We start from the raw sequence: 21,073 nt of genomic DNA, 5'->3' as shown, positions 1-21,073 counted from the left end.
TGTGGCTTAAAAAATTGACACGTGAAACAAAATGTGAGAAGAAACATACTATGAACGAGTGAAGCAGTAACAAAGAGCATCGGTAACCAAAGGGAACTTAAACGTATCAAGAGGACCCATTCCGTTGCATCTCCCATGCATTTAACAACATTGTCATTTAAGCTAAAGCAAAAAACTCTTGCTTTATCTCTATAGAAAACGTGTGAACTCTATCCGAAGACTTTAACATTCATAAATTAATTGCGAAACTAAACCCAACCAATTTTCCAGTAAACGCTCTAAGTAGTTCACAGCTTAATTTTTAATTCGAACCATTAAAAGTGCCCAAAATCAACGAGTCAATTTGTTGTTATAGAATTTTTAGTCAATTCAATTCAAATTCAACAAAAGCAGATTTGCTACTAATTTCATATATCAATGGTTCAAATGAAATTCGACAATCTTACGGATTCTTTCCGAACCTTTTTGAGCAGTAAGTTTTCAAAACTTAATTAAGAAATTTAATTAAGAAACTTTCAAATTTTCATTCACAATGATTTAAAGATTTTTTATTATTGGATTCCGTGTTGTCCACCGGTTTCAAGAGTTTTCTCCAAAATTATTGCATGTTTATCGATTAGATGTTAACGTTTGGCATTAATTTTACGGGTATATTTGTACCTCTGTGTTCAAGTTCGAGCCCAAGGCAAAAATAGCCGATCACAAAACTCTTGAGAACTCCTACGAGAACGCTTGAAATTGTGAAGAAGCGCTCTCATAAAAGCTTAAAAATTAAGGACACGGTAAACAGTTTTTTGAGAACACATACTCAACGTTGGAAAAGTTGCCATATTGAAGAGTTGCTTTTGAACATATGACAAACTTGCTTTTTTTGCTTAAAAAATATTAATTATACACACAAACATCCCAATGTGTGCTTCCCAACAAACATCCCAACTTTGACACAATTGAAACAGTTTAGATAGGCATAAGCTGAATAGGGACTTTAAATTGAATATCTTAAAGATTTAAAATGCGAAATCTATTCTATTCTCTAGAAAATCGAGATTTAAAAAAACTCTACAGGTATCACGATTGAAACATCAACACTTTACACGCATTTGCACGACATTGTATCTGACAAGGCGCAGAATCGATAACTAAGTTAATTAAGAACACCCCCTATCAAAATTAAGTTATCGTTTTGCAAAAAAAAAACAAAAAAATGATTCGTGTTCGATTCCTATAGATATTATTTGCAAGTGGAACTAATCAAACACTAATTCAATGATCTATCACTGGAAATTTTTTGAAGAAATTGTCAAAAACGGTATATACTTCCAACCAAAGCCGGATAACTACGGAATGTTTATGACCCCCTAAAAGCGTCTCGAGGCAATCGAAGCCACGAGGCAAGCGCCTCGAGGCAATCGATGCCCGACCAATTACGTCCCAGGTCACAAGTGACACCAAAGAACTTCATACACAGTACTGCCGCAGTTTTGACGAAGACTCAGTCAGCAATGAGACACCTCAGCTGAGCAAAAAGGACTCTGTCAGAGTGGCCGGCGCCGAACACGAGTCTTGGATAACGTTCATTGAGTGAAACAATCCGCAACGCGACTCCCAAAAAAGCGTAGAAAAAACTGAAGATCCTAAACAGCGACAATACCACAAGCAGAACTACCCTGAGTGTAACAGCCAAACAGGTTGAATCGCAACTGATTAAGAGCGGAAAGATAGAGAAAATAAATATCCGACAAAAGCTCCCAGTCCTCAAATCAGAGTGCTGGATCCTCTCGGATGACATTTGTTCCCTCGAGCTCACCCAAGCTCTAGCGGAAATGAAAAACGATAAAGCAGCAGGGATGGATAACCTCTGTGTCAAACATTTGAAACATCTGGGCAAAGCGGGTTTCTCTTAGCAACTCTTGGTACTCTTTCGGCCTGTGCTGAGGGTGAACAACTCATCAGGGATTGACGTAAGGCAAAATTTTTGGCCCTACTAAAGCCAGGGAAAGACCTTTCATGCCACAAAAGCTACCGCCCTATCTAACTCCTCTGCCATACATGCAAACTGTTTGAAAGAATAATACTTCAGAAACTGGCACCCATTGTCCAGCCCATAATGATTAAGACAGGCTTCAGACCTGGGCAATCTACAACCGGCCAAGAGCTGAATCTAAAAAACGATTATACATAAAACGACTACCAAAGAAAATGTACACTGAATTGTTTCCTGGACCTAACGGCCGCATATGATATAGTCAGTTACCAGCTCTTGCTACGGAAGCTATACGGACCAGTCGGTAAAACAAAACTCTGTCAAATTTTCCGTGAAATGTTTACAAGCCGCTGGTTCTACGTTGTTTTAGACAGCAAGAAAAGCAGATGGCGGAAACAAAAGAACGGACTGCCTCAGGGTTGCGTCCTAGCACCTCTGCTGTTCAATGTCTACACGAACGAACAATCTCTGCCAACCGGATCTCAAAATTTCATTTACGCTGCTGACCGGGCGATTCTTTCAAGATTCAAGTCTCAAGAATTTTGAACAAAAAATGCAGTGCCCTCAATGAAATGAGAAAAAACTACAAAGCCAACAATTTAAAGCCGAACCCTGAGAAAATAGAAGTTTCTCTCCTTCATCTGAATAACAGATCAGCAAAACGAGAACTCGATATAGTCTGGAGAGGAATGCGGCTTACAAATTAACCCGAACACAAATATCTAGGAGTCGTTCTGGACCGTACACCCGGATACAAAGACACTGCCTCAATGTACGAAAGAAAGTCGCAGGTAGAAATAACCTTTTGCTGCTTCTAACGACAACGATCTTTGGAGCTGATCCAAGGACTCTGTGCACATCGGCCCTAAATCTCGCAATATCAGCCGCTGAATATGCTTCGGTCTGGTATAGGTCATACCATGCGCAGCAAGTAGACATCAGCGTAAATGAGACAAGGTAAAGAGTTGTCTTCAGACGACGAAGAAAGAGCATTTGTACTAACTGCAGGGATAGCTCCACCCAACATACGCGGGAGGCAGCTGCGAGAGAACGAAGACGGAAGCAAACGACCGATCGAAGACACTCAATGTTTGCAAAGACTGCGGCACCGCTACGACTTCAATCGCGACCTGTTGCCTATCATAGACTCGCCTCCTAAACGCCAATCAACAATTACAGAAGCAGGAATTGGAAACTTGTTTTTGAAGTGCGAGGCGATCATATCACCCATCACCATTAACTACCTGTCAGCTCCCACCTGCCCTGAAAAAAGTGGAGAGCTTTGAATAGACTCCCGGCGGGTGCTGGACGATGCCGCCTAACCCGCCACAAATGGGACAGATTGCCTACACCGCATGCACCATACGTGGAGAAGAAGGGGACATATCCCATATTTTTGAAAGCCCGAGGTCCTTCCCTATCTTTGAACTGTGGTACAACAAGGACGTGGCCTCAGAAGTTTGTGAAAATTTAATGGAGCAAGGCTGAAGTGCTACTTGTGGACACGAAGAAAAATGGTCTATTTAAAAATTTAAAAAATAAATTAATAAAGCAAATACATATAAGAAGGACCAAAAAATTTCCAGTACTGGTAACAAAACGGAGCAAAAAAACAGCAGAAAGTAAAAACGAAAACACAGAAAACGACGTGAAACACAAATTGTTGAATGTATTTTAAATATTTCTCCTGTGAGTAGTCGTAAAATATTTGCCCAGGAGGGCTGCTATCCATTTGAAGGTCTACTTCGAACCCAATTTCCAAAAAACTTCTAACAAAGACAACTGACTCTGATTTCTTAATCTTCAAACAACTGGCAAGTTTCAGATGAAGTGATATCGAACGACTGACGTGTGCTCCATTATATTGTATTCTGATAGAGCCGCGAGTGACGGATTAGCGATGTATTTAGGTTCACTAAAGGGCCTAAAATGAAGTTTGAGGTTATACAAGCTACAACCAAGATTTTGAAATCTGACAAATGAAAAAATTAAGCCAATTATAGCGCACTTTCCACTTAACTTTTTGAAGTAAACTGCCGCTTGAGTTCAGCTGCTCAAAATTCTTAATGAGAGAGCACTTTGGATCGCGCCAAAATTAAAAAGCTAAACGTGGTAAAAGTCACTCGGAAAGTCAGTACGGTCAAGAATTATTTGTGAATAAAAAGAGATACAGGACTGCAATAATTGCTTCAAAGTTCGTTCGAAAGAAAATTAAAGAAGATTACCTGTTAACTGATAGTAATTTTATACGTTCTCGACCAGATCCACTAATCTCTCAGCAAAATTTTTAATGGTGCATTGATTTTGCTGATATTCAGTCACCGGTACAATTTTCAGTAACAATTGGCAGTTGGTCTGCAAAGGCATTATTTTATGCGAAGGACGTAAACTTATTACTAAGTGAGTTATAAATTTCTGTTCATAACAAAGATTAGAACAGAATCTTCAGTAAATTTAAAGTGAAATATTATGCTAAGTAGTTTTAAAAAATCAGTAGTACCAAATCGTTAAGTTCAAAAGGTTAATTATCTACGATTGCTGATTGCATTTCCGTTATGATAACCTGAAAAACAGCTAAAAATAGCTCAATAATTGTTGAAATTTTTCAATGAGGAGGGTGGCTGTGCTTTGCAAATGAAAATGTGAGTAGTTCGGATGACAGGAATTATACTGTGGGCAAAGTTGGTGATTTGAAAGAAGTAGTACTTGTAGCAGTATTTGAGGTAATACAAAAACTAGCAAAATGGTGCAATCACAATCAATTGATGGGAAGAGAGGAGAGTAAGGGTGGGGGAGGGGCAGCTATGTGAATGGTAGTCTATGAAGCGTGATGGGTGAATTTCGATCATTCTGCTACTGAGGTGCTGTGATCAACTAGCAGATGTCGCAAAAAATAATTTCAAGCTCGTTTGAAAAATGTGTGCCGAATTTTAGTTTAGAATGGGTTCAGATTTATAACATAGGTTCACTTCTGTGATTTTACATTGCTTCGAATTAAAACAATAATTGTAGCTTTATTCATTAATGTTAAAGGCTACAAGAATTCAAGGAAAACACGGGAATCAAAATTTTAATATTGAAATTACCTTTACAATAACTAAAGTTGACAGTTATTAATTAATTCGTCATGTTATCCAAAAATGTACACTTGAGTCGCCCAAGCATTTAAAACAATTGATAAAACACGGATAATTTTATTTCTTAAAACACAGAGGGTGTTTTATTGTATTGAAAAAAAAAGCTTTTGATACAATATACAATTAATAAGGAGAGCTTTGATTAGGACTTTTTATTTCTCTTTTTGATTAGGACTTGGTCGCTTGCTTTTCTGCCCGGTCGCTTGTCGGTTAATAGCCTGATGGCACTCTTATGTGAATGGCACATTAGTCGCTTTGTTCACGAGGGACTTCTTCTTTTCACAAGGACACCAATTACCTTACCAACAGTCCTGTCAGTTAAAAAGAGAAAGAGGGAGAAATAGAGAGAAAACCCAGCAGAGCAAACGAGAAAGAACTTACTTTATTCCTTCGATCACACACTCACACACACACACACACACACACACACACACACACACACACACATACATACACACACACAAACACACACACGAATAAAAACAGTGCTGGCTAAATTTTTAAGTTATGCTGAAAATTGGAAATATTCAGCCTGGGTAGGAAATAAAATGAAATTGGACAAGGTTGTTTATAATTTGAATGTTTACTTCAGCCAAACGGGACACTTTAAACACAAGTGCAAACAAACTTAAGACGTTACCATTGTGAAAGGCGAACTTTTAGCAGGATTACCCACATTCATCCCCCCACTCAGAGAAAACAGTAGGCAAAAATGAGGGCAAATATTGGGCGATGAGAACCATGGCAGTGAAAAGTTTTTTTTCCCGTTCAGAACAGTAAAGGGGCAGAAAATAGTAGTACATTCAAATAGGAACAAAATAAACTCAACGCTTGGTCATCTAAAGTAATGTGAATCTTCACTTTTTCCTTTTACTAGCACATGTAAAGGTATGTCACAGTGTGTATTTTGTTCATTTCAAGTTTTTAAGGGCCGCGAAACGAAGTTGTACGAAGCGAATATAGGCGACGTGATGGCATTTTTTATATTCTTAACGGCAGTTAATTCCTCCCCTCCATTTTGATGCAGTTATGAGGTTGATTGGTGGCAGTTTAGACTTATCAGCTTTATCACTAGGCAGAGAGGGAGGAGGAACTATAGACCACCGCAGATTAAGCCCCACAAATTTCAACAAAAGGTAGCAAAACAGCAAAGCAGTAGGCAGATTGTGTAAGAATGGCGTTAATTGTAGACAATAACAGTTAAATGGCTTCACGATAACAGGATGCTGCTTTCGTCTGTAATATGTAATATAATTAAAGCTGAGTGGCTTTTAAACACTTCATTATTTTAAAGAAGCGTTCCAAAATTTGAACTGTATAGCCGTACGACTGCGTCAATTGAGAAACACTATGTTACCGAAAAGCACAATTTGAGCTCTTCAAAGAAAAACGTGAGAAAATGCGTGAAACTTTGAAGTTTTAATCGAGTTTTCATTGAAATTTTCTACGTTTACTCAGAAAATACGAGCAACTCAGCTGAAAAATTAGGACTAGTATACAACATGCATACAAACGTTACCGAAAAAGCAATACGTTCAAAACATACCTAGCTACGGAATCGTGCGAGTTCTGGACAAAAATTAGACACAATTTCTAAACAAAAAACAAAATACTTAATTTTGGACAAGCTATCTTATATGTTGTTGGATGCAATCAGGTGAACGTAATTTGCCTGTTATATGTCCAAATATGTTAAACCTATCGGTTTAATCGAATATTTATAAAAATTACGAGAAAAGTGCACTTTCCAAATCGTAGATTTCAATAAGATGAAGCTCCTGTGCATAAAACAGAGGTCTTCAGGAATTCTTCCAAAGAGTGAGGCAACGGGATGGTCAACATAGAGTCCTGGTCTGAATCCACATGAAAACTTATGAGTGATCTCAAAGCAAAAGTAGCGAAAATACACAGTTCTTTGGAAAAGATTGGAAGACAAATTTTCAGAAAATTGACCCGCACATTAGAAACCTGCCTGAAAACCGTACAAATCATCTACTAGATATTTAAAAACTATAAGTGCAATGACACTTTACTAGAGAACTAATTTGAATTCAGAATGTTGTTTTGTTTGATTTTGTGGCGTTCTTAAAAAATTCTCTAGGCATAGGTAGCATTTTGATAGTGAACAAATAATAATTTCTACTCAGCTGCAAACAGCCAAAAAATATTCATCATTTTTCCATGCATTTTTTTTCAAACGCATCATTTGTAAATGTTTAGTTACGTTAGATTATGTGATAAATAATTCGCATTTATTAAAGTTTCGGTTTCAATTCTAGAGAATTCTGTAGAACATTAAAATGAAAACAATTGAAAGCAATGCATAATATGTCGAACAAAACACTTACGCAATTATAAAGAAAAACACCCACATCAAAAATGCTAATGTAAATACGATAATCAATATCAAGCTCGGTTAGATCAACGATAGTTGGAAGCAGAGCCCTTTAACTTTTAAAATCTCTTCTCCAGTTTTCATTTTAAGAAGAAACAATTAAGAGTTGCGGTTTGAAAAGGAAAACACAGAAACAGTTCGAACCCGAACGTTTCCACCACAAATAGCCCATCCCAGATTCAATTAAGAAGGATTTTTAACATTTATATGCCCCGCAGACTGCCTAAAACGGATTGCCTCAAATGATACTCATTAACCAGAATGCGATTGAACCAAGCATAGAAAGGAGAGATTTGAAGAAGATATGATGAATAACGGTTATTTGGATTGTATTTGGTATTTTGGAGAAAAATCAAAACTCAACTACATAAAAAAAATATCCCGTGAGCTAGATCTACAACTTAAGAAAACAGCAAAAAACAATCTGAAGTCAAATAACAAAACTAAAAATTAAAAAACTAAAACTAAAATTAAAACTAAAAAACGAAAATTAAACTTAAAACTAACAAAACTCCTTTTACTTACCAAATAACTTCAAAACGCTATGTGCGGAAATTCGTGTTTCAAAGTTCCTCAACAAAAAATAGATATAAAAAAAGACACTCCCTTGTAGTGACCCCTGTAGATGATGCCCCATTGAACCAAAATATACAAACTACGATATATACATGTAACACCCTTCTAAGGCAGGCCGCACCGGTAATATCAGTTCTATCTCTCTCTACAAAAAGAGATCTATTGGCATGCGAAAAATTGTAATTTACCTTTACTTCTCTGCTCAACCAACTGCTGCAAATCTTAACACCTTTTGTCTATAGTCATTCTCACTCTCCTGAGCCATTATCAACTAAAACTTAAAAACTTTGTAAAAGAAGAAAAATGAGCATTTAGCTTTTCAAATTACAAACTCCCAAGAATGCTAACAGAGCAAGCTGTATTTTCTGGAAACGTGAAAACGTGTTCCATAAAATTACTTTTCGAAAAAAAAACAAGAGCAACGCAAACAACTATTTTAAAATTTTTAATAATTTTAATTTATCCCGTTTGAGAATTCAAATTTTCGTAAACACAACGTAGATAAACAGTTTATTTAAAAAAATCTTAGACTTCAAAACAAAAACACAAACTCAACCAACTAAATAGCTGATGCGCGGCAACAGAACTTCAAGAAATTTATTTCGTATTGTAATAGTGGAAAAAAGGAAGCAGTTCCTAGTTTTTTAAATTATCCAGTTTAGAATCCAAATTCACTCCAAAATGCATAAATGCATCTTAGAAAAACAGTACCAAAGAATTTCATTTTCTGGACTTCAAAATAAAAGCACAATTTCAGCCAAGTAAATAGAAGATGTGTGGCAATCGAATTTCAAGAAATTTGCATCAGCTACAACTGTCGAACAATGAAGCTCAATTTAATTAAATATATGTTCTGTTTTCCAAATAAGATTTCAACCCATACAATTCAGTGAATTTTATTAAACAATCAACATTGCTGCCTCAGAATACTGTTATGGCATGGCTTTATTTTGCACCTGTGGAAAAGTTTTTTAATAGGGTATTTCCCATATGAACATTATCCAACAAAATCTCTGTTCTGTTTTCCAAAAAAAATCAACCCATCGGATTTTCACCAGGAATTAACTAATACAAAAAACGAAACATATTCGCATGCAAAAAAATGAACGAAAACTTTTAAGAAAACACAGCACTCAAATGAAGTCCAACAATCAGCTTTTCAGTCAGAATTATTGACAAATAAGAACACTTTATAATAACAAAAAAATTATATACAGAAGATTGATAATCTAATTTAGAAATGATAATTATCAACTACTCATGCTGGATGAAATGCTCCCAAGCAATGAACGGTGAACGTTTCGGTGACAGAAGCTAGCTTACGTTGTCAAAAGCTTACGCTAATCAGCTTACTGTGGCAAGGAGCAAAAAAAGGAACGTGAACGAAATGTGCACCCGCAATGCAATGTAAACCATGGTTTCATGATTTACCACTTATACCATTTATAAATACAAACTTAAACCTTGCCGTTTTACCAGTTCAAAAATTTTCTGCGTCCTTCGACAACAAATCAAAACAGTCAGACATGAAAGGGTCAGGAAAACTATTGCTTTTAAACCACGAGGATTAAAACTCGCTTAATGAACGATTAAATAGAATGATTGGTGAAAAGTTGAGAAGTAATGAATTTCAGTCCTGATTTTTTCAGACAAGAAGCGAGAGAACTGAAGAGTAATCTGTTTTTGAACAATTAGGAGGATCCAAATGATACACTCTGTTTTTCACCCCATACAATAGAAACCTGCCAGAAATGGCAGAAAAACCGGCTATTCTTTTCAAAAGTACGCCATGAAGAAAAAAATGGTAAGCTACAACAAACACAAATGCAGCCAACAATTTGTTAACATACAAGCTCTGGCGGCACAAATAATCAGATTTAAAAAAATGAGCTTTAGTGCGAAACGTTTAAATTAAATTTTCGAACTGCTTCAGTTGCACGGTTGTGGTGTAAAGTTTCGGGCTGATTCCAATCAAAAAATACTTACTTGCAACATATTTATTTTTTCATTACGTCTTCACTCGATGCTTATTTCAACCCATTTGCAGATAAACAAGTCTGGTTAAAATTCTTTTCAAAGTTTAAATTTTCCTGCAAAGGAATGTCGCAAAAAGTACAAATAATTTCAAGTTTGGAATTCAAAACTTTTGACTTGAGCATATGCTCATGCTATACGCTGAATTACCACATCGTAAACTAAGTGAGGATCAGTTAATTGTTTTTTCATTTACTTAATGGAAAAGTTAATTGACCTACCGGTCACCTCAAATCTGACATCAGCGATAATTTCTTTGTTAAAATAATAATTTTACGGAAGCAAAAATGACCCGTTTGAAAATAAAATGAATTAAAATCCTACCTTTGCGTGTCAAAAAAACTGGGGCAGTTAGAAAATCAAATTAGTTCTAACGGTTTAACTTGTTCGATGTAATAGATGGTTACTGCTCAAGTTCAAGTTACGCTGCCAATTTCTATAATTAACCTTCTTACCTTAGCAGCAGATCGAAGCAGGCTGGCTGGCACACACATACCAACTAATCCATTTATCTCGGCAGTAGCGTTTTTACAAAGCCATTTTGATGTATGGTTTAAACTGGAGAAAAGGACACACGTTATAGCTTCTTGTATAGTAGTAACTAAGTAAAAATAGTAAGGAAGCAGAGCTAGTAGTAGTATCAGTAGTCGCAGGGGTTACAGTGAGCTCTTGAAGGCTCCCTTCTCAGCAAAGAACGGGAAGAAAGTATTATACAGAGAGGCATATATTTGGTTCTTGACATTTGGTTGAGACCTTTACCACATCTAAGATCGTATGCTTGTATGTATATGTATGTATATGTGTTGTATGTTATGAGAGCGAGAGCGAGCGGCGCTCATTGCATCTGCCGATAAAACGCACACATCCACACATGAGGCTATAATGGAAGAAACAGGAAGGAAAAGATGGAAAAAATGGAAATATAAGATAAAAACACTGCAAAATATACCACCACGCCGTCATCATCGCGTATTCCATAACGTAAACTCAGCGTATTCCCCACCACTACCACCGCTTGCTCTCTCTCTCTCTCTCTCTCTCTCTCTCTCTCTCTCTCTCTCTTTCTGTCTTTATGTCTCTATATTTCAACTATTGGCGCTACACTCTTTCTGTTACTAAATCTCAGAGCAAAATTTCTCTCCTGAGGAGCGTAAAAAATAGCTGAACTTTAGATCATTTGTCATAAAATACAATTTGACCGAAAATAAAATGGAACGACTTTCAAAAACCGCGTTTTTTAGAGGAGTGTTGAAGCGGACTGTTTAGGAATTAATTGATCCATATGCGGAAATTTAGGACAATCGAGCCCTTAAAAAGACAGCCTTAAAACACGCGATCCACAGAAAAAGGGACATATGTAAACAATTTTGAAGAGCTATTCTAAAACTCATATTTAGCTCAAAGCCAAATTAAAAATAGGAGCGTATGGTTCCTATGTTTATTTTTGGATGACGCACTTTGCTCTTTATTGATACAATTTTTTGTAGTTAAGGGCCGTTCATTTCCTGTCAGCATTGTTGAAAAATGAACAAATAAACAAGTGCTCAAAAGTATAAAAACATTCTGCTTTCAGGGACAATAAACAAATGAAGTATTCAATAACAGGAATAACGAAGCCTTGTCATATATGTATGTATGTATGTATACGTATGTGTTGTTTTGGGCGCACATGTATAGAAATGACGGGTATAATGGTGAAATCTTTTTTATTTGCTCTGCTTGGTAGAAGCGAGAGCAGCAGCTATGCTTGGTAGAAATAGAACAGCACAAACACCCAAGAACCCATCCCCCCTCCCCCCGTTCAGACAAACACGCTCAACGTCTCCCCCGGCGCACCAGTGCATTTCACTCGATAACTCACTGACTCCAACAATCTGACAAGTTTATTTGACAGAACTCTCACTCAGCATACAAGACCTATAGAGTTAAAACCAAATTTGAATTAATTTCACAAAACTAGTTTTACGGAGGCATGATCAAACTAACCATCTGCTCACATTCAGTACCGAAAAAACAAACTTAAATTTATTTTTACTTAAATTTCTGCAGCACTTAAATTTTTGCAATACGTAAATTTTTGCTGTTAAATTTTTGCAATAAATGAAAAATAAATTAACCACAATTTAATCACGCTACAAATCTCCAGGTGAAAGCAAAATATCATTGTGTTAAGTAAAACAAAAGAACAAAGTTGAAACACAAACTAAGACGTAAAATTAAATTAATCAGGTCATTCCGGAATAGAAGACAGGTGAATTTTTCGGAGGTGTGAACACACAATCACATGAATATCCTTCTAAAGTGTGGCACACATGCAGAGTATATAGTAGAAGGGGCATGGCGTGGGCGTCTCAATTGATCACAGCCCCCTCTGAACAAATCTGCAGCCTTCAGTGTTAAGGCATATCGTTTTGTATTACTTCAAAAGGGGAAAGAAAGGGAAAAGAAGAAGGAGTGAACTGGATACACATTGAGAATAAAAGGAGACAGTAAAGAAGAGGGATTAGAAAAGTTATACGCGTTATTAATTTTCTTGAGCTTCTAAAATGGAAAAAGAACCATCAATAATGCATGGAGAAAAATCCAAAATAAATTCAACTAAAAATACTGTTACCGGCTCCAGGTCAGAAATAAATGATACCCCCAAAAAAGCAAATGCGGAGGTCAGCAATATCAAATTGATAAAAATAAAGGAAATATATCTGAAATGTCCTGTTACTTTACTAGACCGGTAACTTCTTTTAAAACATCTAATGACGTTCGAACTGCCCCATGTGCAATGCCTATTGAGAATTATCAAATTAAGAATAATCAAATTATCACATTAAGGAATTTAAAGGAGACCCTTGCATGCAGTTATCGGATTGTTTTTCTTGGAAACATGTAAGGTTTAAAAACTAACTTTTCTTGGGTTCCAATTCGAATAAATAAAATTTTTTTCAGTAATGACATTGCTATTATTATTAATACTTTTGCACTGCCACTTTGTTCTGCGCAATCTACTTATTTGTTTTTGCACAGCAATAATGGATCGAATTCAGTGTTCTTTTTTATCTTTTTCAAGGGAGAGCAAGAAGCCCGTATCAATAAATTTGCCCAGTCTTTTAGACAGCATGGAATAGTGCTGAAATTCTGTGTTCTCAAAGCACATTCGTACCCTTATTAACATGAAGATTGACTCTAAGTGCAAATAAATGCATTGAAAATAAATTTTCTGTTCTGATTTGTGCATTAGAAGTACCGCTCAACATTCTGATCAAACGCACAGTAGACTATTACAGTCATTGCAACCAAATTGACCAATATAATTTCGGTCAACTAAAACGGATTCGAAATTAAGTTTTATTTAAATTCTGTCTCGTTCAATTTTTAAATCAGAATCCAAAAGGCAAGCGGATTTATGAGTTTATACATCTTCTGATGATGCAGAGAAAAAAGATTTTCGATCAAACTGGTCAAATTTCAACAAACAGATCCAAATGCTCGTAGCACGGCAAACTTAACCCAGATGAAATTGATCTTGAAATGTAGAAATGTGGAATGTGATAATATAGTTACAGGAACCTTGTTTGTAGACAAAATATTTCGGACATAATGGATGCCTTGATGAACCTGTAAATATATTCCAACTGTTTGATTGCATTAAAAAGTGGTCATCAAAATAAGTCCGTAATTTTCCACAGCCAGCTGAACTGAAAAAAATCAGGAAATATTTGAAATAGAGGTTTAAAACTTGTTGTTAAAAAGGAAGACAGAGCAGGTTTATAGCCGCCAGATTGTCAAAAAAAAGTTGAGACGGCTTTGTAGACATGTAATCTCAATATACCACAATAGAAAACATAACCGACTAAACGTCGGAAGAATCGCTCTCGAACCACTAGTGGGAGCTCTAATCAATTGCAGCCTGCTTCAGTCGGGGGGGGGGAGGGAGGGGGTCTAAATGGGACTAAGAAGTTCAATAGTGGGCTTTAAATAACTACATTAGAGGTTAACATATACCACTATTAAGATTTATAGTGTAAAAATGGCACCAGTTTCGGCGCACTTTTCATTTGACTTTTAGTATTAAATTGCCACCAATTGAGTTCAGCTGATTAAAATTAGGATTGAGAGAGATTTTAGATCACGCGAAACGCAAGAAGTCAAGGGCGTAAAAGTCACTCGAAAAGTCAGAACCGTCAAGCGAAAATTTTGCATAAAAAAGACACACACGTTTACAATAATTGCTATGAACTTCGTTCAAGAGCAATTAACAACAATTGGTTGTATTGAAGGTTATGTTTCTATCGCAACTCACTTATGCAACTGTTAACCTGGTTAAGAAAGATCAGAGGCATCAATATAACCTAAATTACGAATCAATTGACAGCATCTAACCGCAACAACGAAGAAAACTGAATTGCCAAAAAACCGCTTGAAAAGTTGAACTGTTGATTTACAGTATGGTGAAATGTGACGAATACCTGCCGGCTAACTCTAAAGAGAATGTCGTGCTTGTGCACATTATTTCAGGCACTCTGCGAAAACTCAGCAATTTCAACAAATGTCAGTACAAAACCGATCTATCTGAACTGTTTTCCGAGATTTAATAATGCAGTAGAACAAACAGCCAATGCATTAGTCCAAAAATAGCAGAGCCAGGAATGCTTTTACCGCTGCAACTTCAATGGTAATTCCATTGAGAGTCAACATATTTGCTCTAAAGTTGTTTTTAGCTCTTACCACCTTAAAGACGCGAAAGTAAAGGCTCCGATATAAACTTAGGTATGAAACTATCGGGTTTTTGACTATCAGGTTTTTAAATACTTTAATTCAAAAATATTTAAAAACCCGATAGTCAAATAACAGATAAAACATCAATCACTTGCCTTCTTAATCTTATTCCAAAACATCCCAGGCCGTTTATTAAAGAAACTGAGGCTAGAAGAAAAATGAAGCATCAGAAATCATAATAAATCGGTAATAAATTACTCGGCAAACCATATAGCACATAACAAAAGTACTTAACAAAAAGTCGATTCCAACGAGCAACTGTTTACCGTTTTGTTTCTCTGAACTCCTCCTCTTTGGGTGGGGGGTCCGTCGGAACTAATGAAATCAGCTAACTGTTAGAACTGTTATGGCAGGACTTCCAACCTAAAATTGTCGAGAGTTAAAAACCACCCAACTGTCCTCACTTGAATGTCAGTAAATAGTAGAACGTTACCAAGTTGGATGACGTAATAGAATGGTGTAAACCAGTTTATTCATGAGAAGCTACTAGATCAGGTTTTGAGATAAAAAGCTATCATTTAGTTTTCGGGGAATCGAATTCTGTGAAAATTGATTATCCTTATTTTTCACCTCAAAAGGTCAGTTTAGGTCAATATAATTTAAATAAACGGGCCGAAGAATCCCTCAAATCTCAAACGAAAGAGGGCCTGGATTTCACATTACAACTCGAAACCAACCCGATCTTCGAAGCACTAAATTGCAGATCATTCTTCGTAAAGCTAACTTGTTGCAATTTTACACGAGGACGTGCTTTTTCAAAGAGATTACTGACACGGAAATTAGTATTGATTTTGAGACTATGTTGTTGAAGTTTACATTTGTTAAGCATAGTATAATTCTAGCAGCTCTATACATTCCAAAGACCGTAAATTAAAGTTAATCCATCTTCTCATTAATGAAATTCTGATTAAGACAAAAACAAGTTCATGATAGTCAACTTGACAATGAAGCACTAAACAAGTTTAAGCATTTGAGAACTAAAGCATTACGGCATATCATATCGAAAAAATGTAATTCGCTAGAATTATATATCGTGAAAATATTCCAACCTTACAAATTGCATTCCCGTACAAGAATCCTCAGCTTTATGGAAATATCCGAGAAAAAAATGTATTCAAAGTCGATCAGGTTATTGTGTATTTCGATAGAGTTATCTATCATGAAAATGTACCACACTAAAAAATTCCAATCCCATACAAGAAGCCTGTTTTATCGAGATCTTCGACGAAAAAGTATTCAAAGTCGATCAAGATTGCTATCAAAAGCCTACTAGGAAAAAGAGAGGAAAACCGTTCTACTAAATGTTTTGAAAGTGATGAACATCCCGTTTACGTTTTCATCAGATGCTTGCACAAAAGAACAGCACAGCAAATCAATTTTCTCATGGGATTATCATTTTTCAGAGGGATGAGCAAAAGATTACAAACACATTTTAGTTTCTTTCAGGTTAATAAATGATCAATGTTACTCGAAGCATTCGCGCACAAATATCCGGCTCCTGATTGCCCCAAGATACCTTCTAAACTACCTACCTGCAAGAATTTATCAAATAGCTGGGCAAATTACTTTGAAGACCTAATTAATTTTATTTCAGAACTGGCAGTTTGCCTAATATTTTTAAAACTCTCCTTCCGCCAAAAATAACGGCTTGATATATGTGCGAATGACGATCCCAATATCCAGAAGATTGACATTCTTGCCATATCATTGACATTCGACAGTCAGCACACAGCAAAAGACAACTAAAAATTGCCTAAATTCAACACCCAATGACATAAATTTGGCACTTCAGGCCCGAAAAGTTGTTCTCCCATTTTAGGTTCATCTTTCTGCAGCCTCAATCATTTTGACAATCTGAATCATAATCTGCCGTGTTGTCAGATTCGAAGGGGTCTGATGACAAAATAGTAGTAACTATGCAGTTGTTATGGCTAATTTGATCATTTTAATAAATAAATAACAAACGAACGTCCGGTGAAAAAAAGACTTTCAAAAGACTGACTTTCATCACTAGGCCAGCTGCGGCTTAGAGGCCAGCTTAAGCGTAATTCAGGGTTGAAGTGAAGCAACGATGTGCGGAGTTTTTGGTGGGTCAAGCGTGAGGCGTTATGATGCGGGGTGGAGTAGATCAGTTTAGGTCAATATAATTGCAACAAACAGGGCATAGAATTGCTTGAACCTCAAACGAAAGATTAGATTCATTACCTTTGACTGGGATTACGCTATTTGTGGTAGAGTTCAATTTCATACGAAGACATGATTCCTCAAAAACTACTGATACGGAAATTAGAATAGTTTTGGCGAATCTCTTGTTAAAGTTTACATTCGTTAAGTATAGGGTAGTTCTAGCAGCTCTATACATTTTTCAAAGATCGTAAATTAAAGTTACTCTACTCATTGACAAAATTGCAATGATGAGGAAAAAAAGTTGATGATAGTCAATTTGAAACAGACGTATTAAGTGAGTTTAAGCGTATGAGACCTAAAGCATTACGGGCATATAAAAAATATAATTCGCTAAAATTATAAATCTTGAACATATCCCAAAATTACAAATTGCATTCCCGTACAAGAAAGAATCCTCAGCTTTATGGAGATATACGAGAAAAAAACGTATTCAAAGTCGATCAAGTTTTCTGCTATCAAAAACCTACTAAGAATTAGAGACGAAAACCGTTCTATCAAAGGTTTTGAAAGTAATGAACATCCTGTGCAAGTTTTGAACAGATGCATTGACAGAAGAACAGCACCTCAAATCGTTTTTCTCATGGGCTTCTCATTTTTCAGATAATTGGATGAGTAAAAGATTACAAATACATTTTAGTTTCTTTCATGTTAACAATTGATCAAAGTTATTCGGAGCCTTCGCGCATATTTTTCGGGTTCCTGATTACCGGAAGATATCTTCAAAACTACCTACCTCCAAGAATTTATCAAATAGCTGGGCAAATTGCTTCGGAGACCTCATTAATTTGTATTTCAGGATTTACAGTTCGCCTGATATTTTTAAAAACTTCCCTTCCGCTAAAAATAATGGCTTGATTTATGCGCGAACGACGAGCCAAACTTTTAGAAGATTGACGTTCTTGCCATCTCATTGAAATTCGACAGTCAGCATACAGGAAAAGACAACTAAAAAATTGTCTTAAGTCAACACCCGATAACATACATATGGCACTTCACGCCGGAAAAATTGTTCTCCCATTTTCGGTTCACCTTTCTGCAGCCTCAATCATTTTGACAATCTGAATAATAATCTGCCGTGTTGTCAGATTCGAAGGGGTCTGATGATAAAATAGTAGTAACTATGCAGTTGTTTTGGCTAATTTGATCGCATTTATAAAACATAACCAACAAACGTCCGGTGAAAAACTTTCAAAAGACTGGCGAGGGGCTGCTTTCATCAGTAGGCCAGCTGCGGCTGAGAGAGGACAGCTTAAGCGTAATTCAGGGGTAGGGTGGAGCGGTGATGTGAGGAGTGTGTTTAGTGGGTTCAAGCGTATGGCATTACGGTGGAATAAGGGCAGGAGGGGGTGGAGTAAGGTAGCTAGGGTGTGTAGTGGGCGGGGGGTCAAGCTCCAAGAACCACTGAAAAACCACCACGAAGATAATCAGCTTCGTTTAATTACGAGAATACTGATCTGTACTTAGAATACCCAAGATCAGAGAACTTAATGCCCATCGGTCTTTATCTGTTTATCTCGTCTCACGCCGCAGTTTAATCTGCATAAATGACTTGGACCACTGCTAATGATTTCAATTACTTTGTTGTTTAGCATTTATCACAAATAAGAGTTAATTCTTGATTTTTTACGTCTTTACTATTTTCGTTTGTTTCTTTGTGTCATAGTCGCGATAACACGGGGGTGCGGAGAGACACAATAGATCGCTTCTGGAAAATATCGAAAAATGAGATGTTAGTTTTGAGGACCACCTTCAATCACCCTGATGAGATTTGTCCAACCAATATGTGCAAACTCATCTCACCGGCCACTCATATCACCGGCACATCGCTATTTTTTTGACTAAGGACGCTATTTTTTGTGTGGTTTTTTCATAAAGACTCGCTCTTTCGGAATTTTATAACTCTCGCAGAATTGCACGGGTTCTTTAAATAGAAATGAACTCATTCGCTTTTCGACATTGACCTTCCGTAGACAATAACTATCACTAAAAATCTGATAATTCTCGGAATGCAGCATTTAAAATTGAAATGATAGTCAAGATGGTGATAATACACATCCATAGATTCAGCGTTGAGAATTAATTCACAACACTTAGTTCATAAGAAATAGATGAGAGAAACACTTAACCCTTATCTCCATTCATCGATCAAAAGATTTACATTCAAAAGATTTCACGTTCAAAGACCTCCTTATATCAAACTTATTTTTTTTTCAAAGATACTCACCCTATATAAATTAATTGAAGAAATTCAATTTGCTTACCTCCTTTGGGCGCTGCCAAATTGATAAGAAAATGAAGACTCGCTCTCTGTAAAATGATAACAAAGATAAACTCCGTGTTAAAGGTCGATACAGTAATTATTTCGTGGCATAAATTTTACAGTACCAGCCGTCTACATTTTAAAACGTTACCTCCGTCAAACCTTCCAAAGAATATTATCGAATGTTTAAACGTGCAGATGGTTACGTTGAAATTTTGATTTGATATCCGCATGGAATTAAACACACGGAGTCTTTTGTCAATTCGGATTGTGTTTTGCGTAAATCGCGTACTTTGAATGAAAGCTGAATATTTGAGACGTGTGTAACTAAAACGTTTACACAAAACAGTTCCTGGCTATCTTAGTTGAGTCTAAGTCAATATAAATGTCTTCCCAACTCCAAAACCAGGCTTAAAACGTAGATTTCCCAAGCTTTGCTCAAACTAAATCTCAATACTTTCGTTTCTAGTTTTGTTGTAATCTTGAAGAAAACTACAGGAATATTCCAAAAGCTGTTCTGCAAGGTTTTATGCCCCGTTGACTTTACAGATTTCAGCTATTTCAATTCCCTTGCAGCGCAGAAATGAGAAGCGTGAATATTTTATGGTTATGGTCATTTGAAAGCCATTGGAGATTTAATGGAGTTTAATCTAGAAAACGAGAGGTTTGGCCAAATAAAGAATGCTTGCATAGTTTATCAATTTTTCATCGTGAGAAAGCAACTGTCTCTCTCTATACCGCATTGGAAATGCAGATTTTTTGGACCGCAAATAGAGGCTTCAAAGAATTCCACATCCGTTTAATTTTGGAATCCACTGAAAATAAATTTTGGTTTCCGAATACGCAATGAGATAAATCAATTATTTAAAATAGGATTTCATTCCACAAGGGGAAAAGAATATGTAAAAAATCGTTTTCGGAGACACGGAAAACCATTTTAATATTCATCAGTGGCAGCTACAATCTGTCGTTCAATTCATTACGCCTAATTTCATTAACCTAGCAAGTTCATGTTCTATTACCTGTTGCGACAGGTCAGTGCTGAAAATTAAGTTTTCGTTCACCTGTAATTAACAATTACCGCTACCAACCAGACATTATGATTACCAGCCGTCTGACATTTTCTAGTTAGACTCTTAGATTAGATTTTTAGATTTCTAAAAAGAACCGAAAATTCATGCGAAGCAATTTCTTTCTCTATGTCGCATAGGGAGACTTTGTACATTTCCCAAGTTCCAATTCATTTCAAGTTCAATTTGTCGGAGCCGCTTTCAGACATTTGTTTCAGAACTTCACAATTTGGAATTGCGATAAATTTTATCACAAATGTCAGCATGAAAGTCTCTCATTATGTCAAAAACTTCAAGCTGAAAAGTTTTGAGTAAAACCCAGTGTTGTGAAGTATTTGCAAGTTCATCGTAGCAAAAAAAATCGGAGCTACAAAATCCCAAATAAAAATCGGGTATCTTTTCTTGTTGCTTAGCACGGAAGATTGCTGTTGCACAGCAAAAGCATTAGAAAGTCAACAGTCGTCATTGGAAATTGGTTTCAGTTCCGGCTGAGTTAATTGAGATTTAAGCAGGTAGTTACAAAAAACAACCTAAAAGGAGCAAAGTTTTTTTTTCAGATAAACTCGGATTGCCACTAATTGTGCTAGAAGTATTCTGCTTACAACCAGGAAAAACAAACATTACCAGAAGAGTACTATTTGACTTTCTGCTTACATC

At 36.3% G+C, this 21,073-nt stretch overlaps 1 protein-coding gene across 5 annotated transcripts in view; it reads right to left on the bottom strand.

Annotated features, from left to right (window-relative positions):
- Positions 1-20,067, bottom strand: part of LOC142339467 (proton channel OTOP2-like) — a 60,600-nt gene extending 40,533 nt beyond the window's left edge. Inside the window, exon 1 of one of the 5 annotated variants that reach the window (XM_075389521.1) lies at positions 19,348-20,067. The gene's annotated coding sequence lies outside the window, so the exon portion shown is untranslated. Of the gene's footprint in view, positions 1-4,209; positions 5,065-10,450; positions 10,559-10,581; positions 11,141-19,347 lie in introns of those variants that run through there. The other 4 variants (XM_075389513.1, XM_075389548.1, XM_075389529.1 and 1 more) reach the window with 4 other exon arrangements.
- Positions 20,068-21,073: the final 1,006 nt, after the last annotated feature.

Source organism: Convolutriloba macropyga, chromosome 1 (genome assembly GCF_964194025.1).
Source record: "Convolutriloba macropyga chromosome 1, txConMacr16.3, whole genome shotgun sequence".
In the NCBI taxonomy this organism is placed as follows: domain Eukaryota; kingdom Metazoa; phylum Xenacoelomorpha; order Acoela; family Convolutidae; genus Convolutriloba; species Convolutriloba macropyga.
The sequence above is the reverse complement of the archived record's forward strand: the minus strand, read 5'-3'. Positions and strand labels throughout refer to the sequence as shown.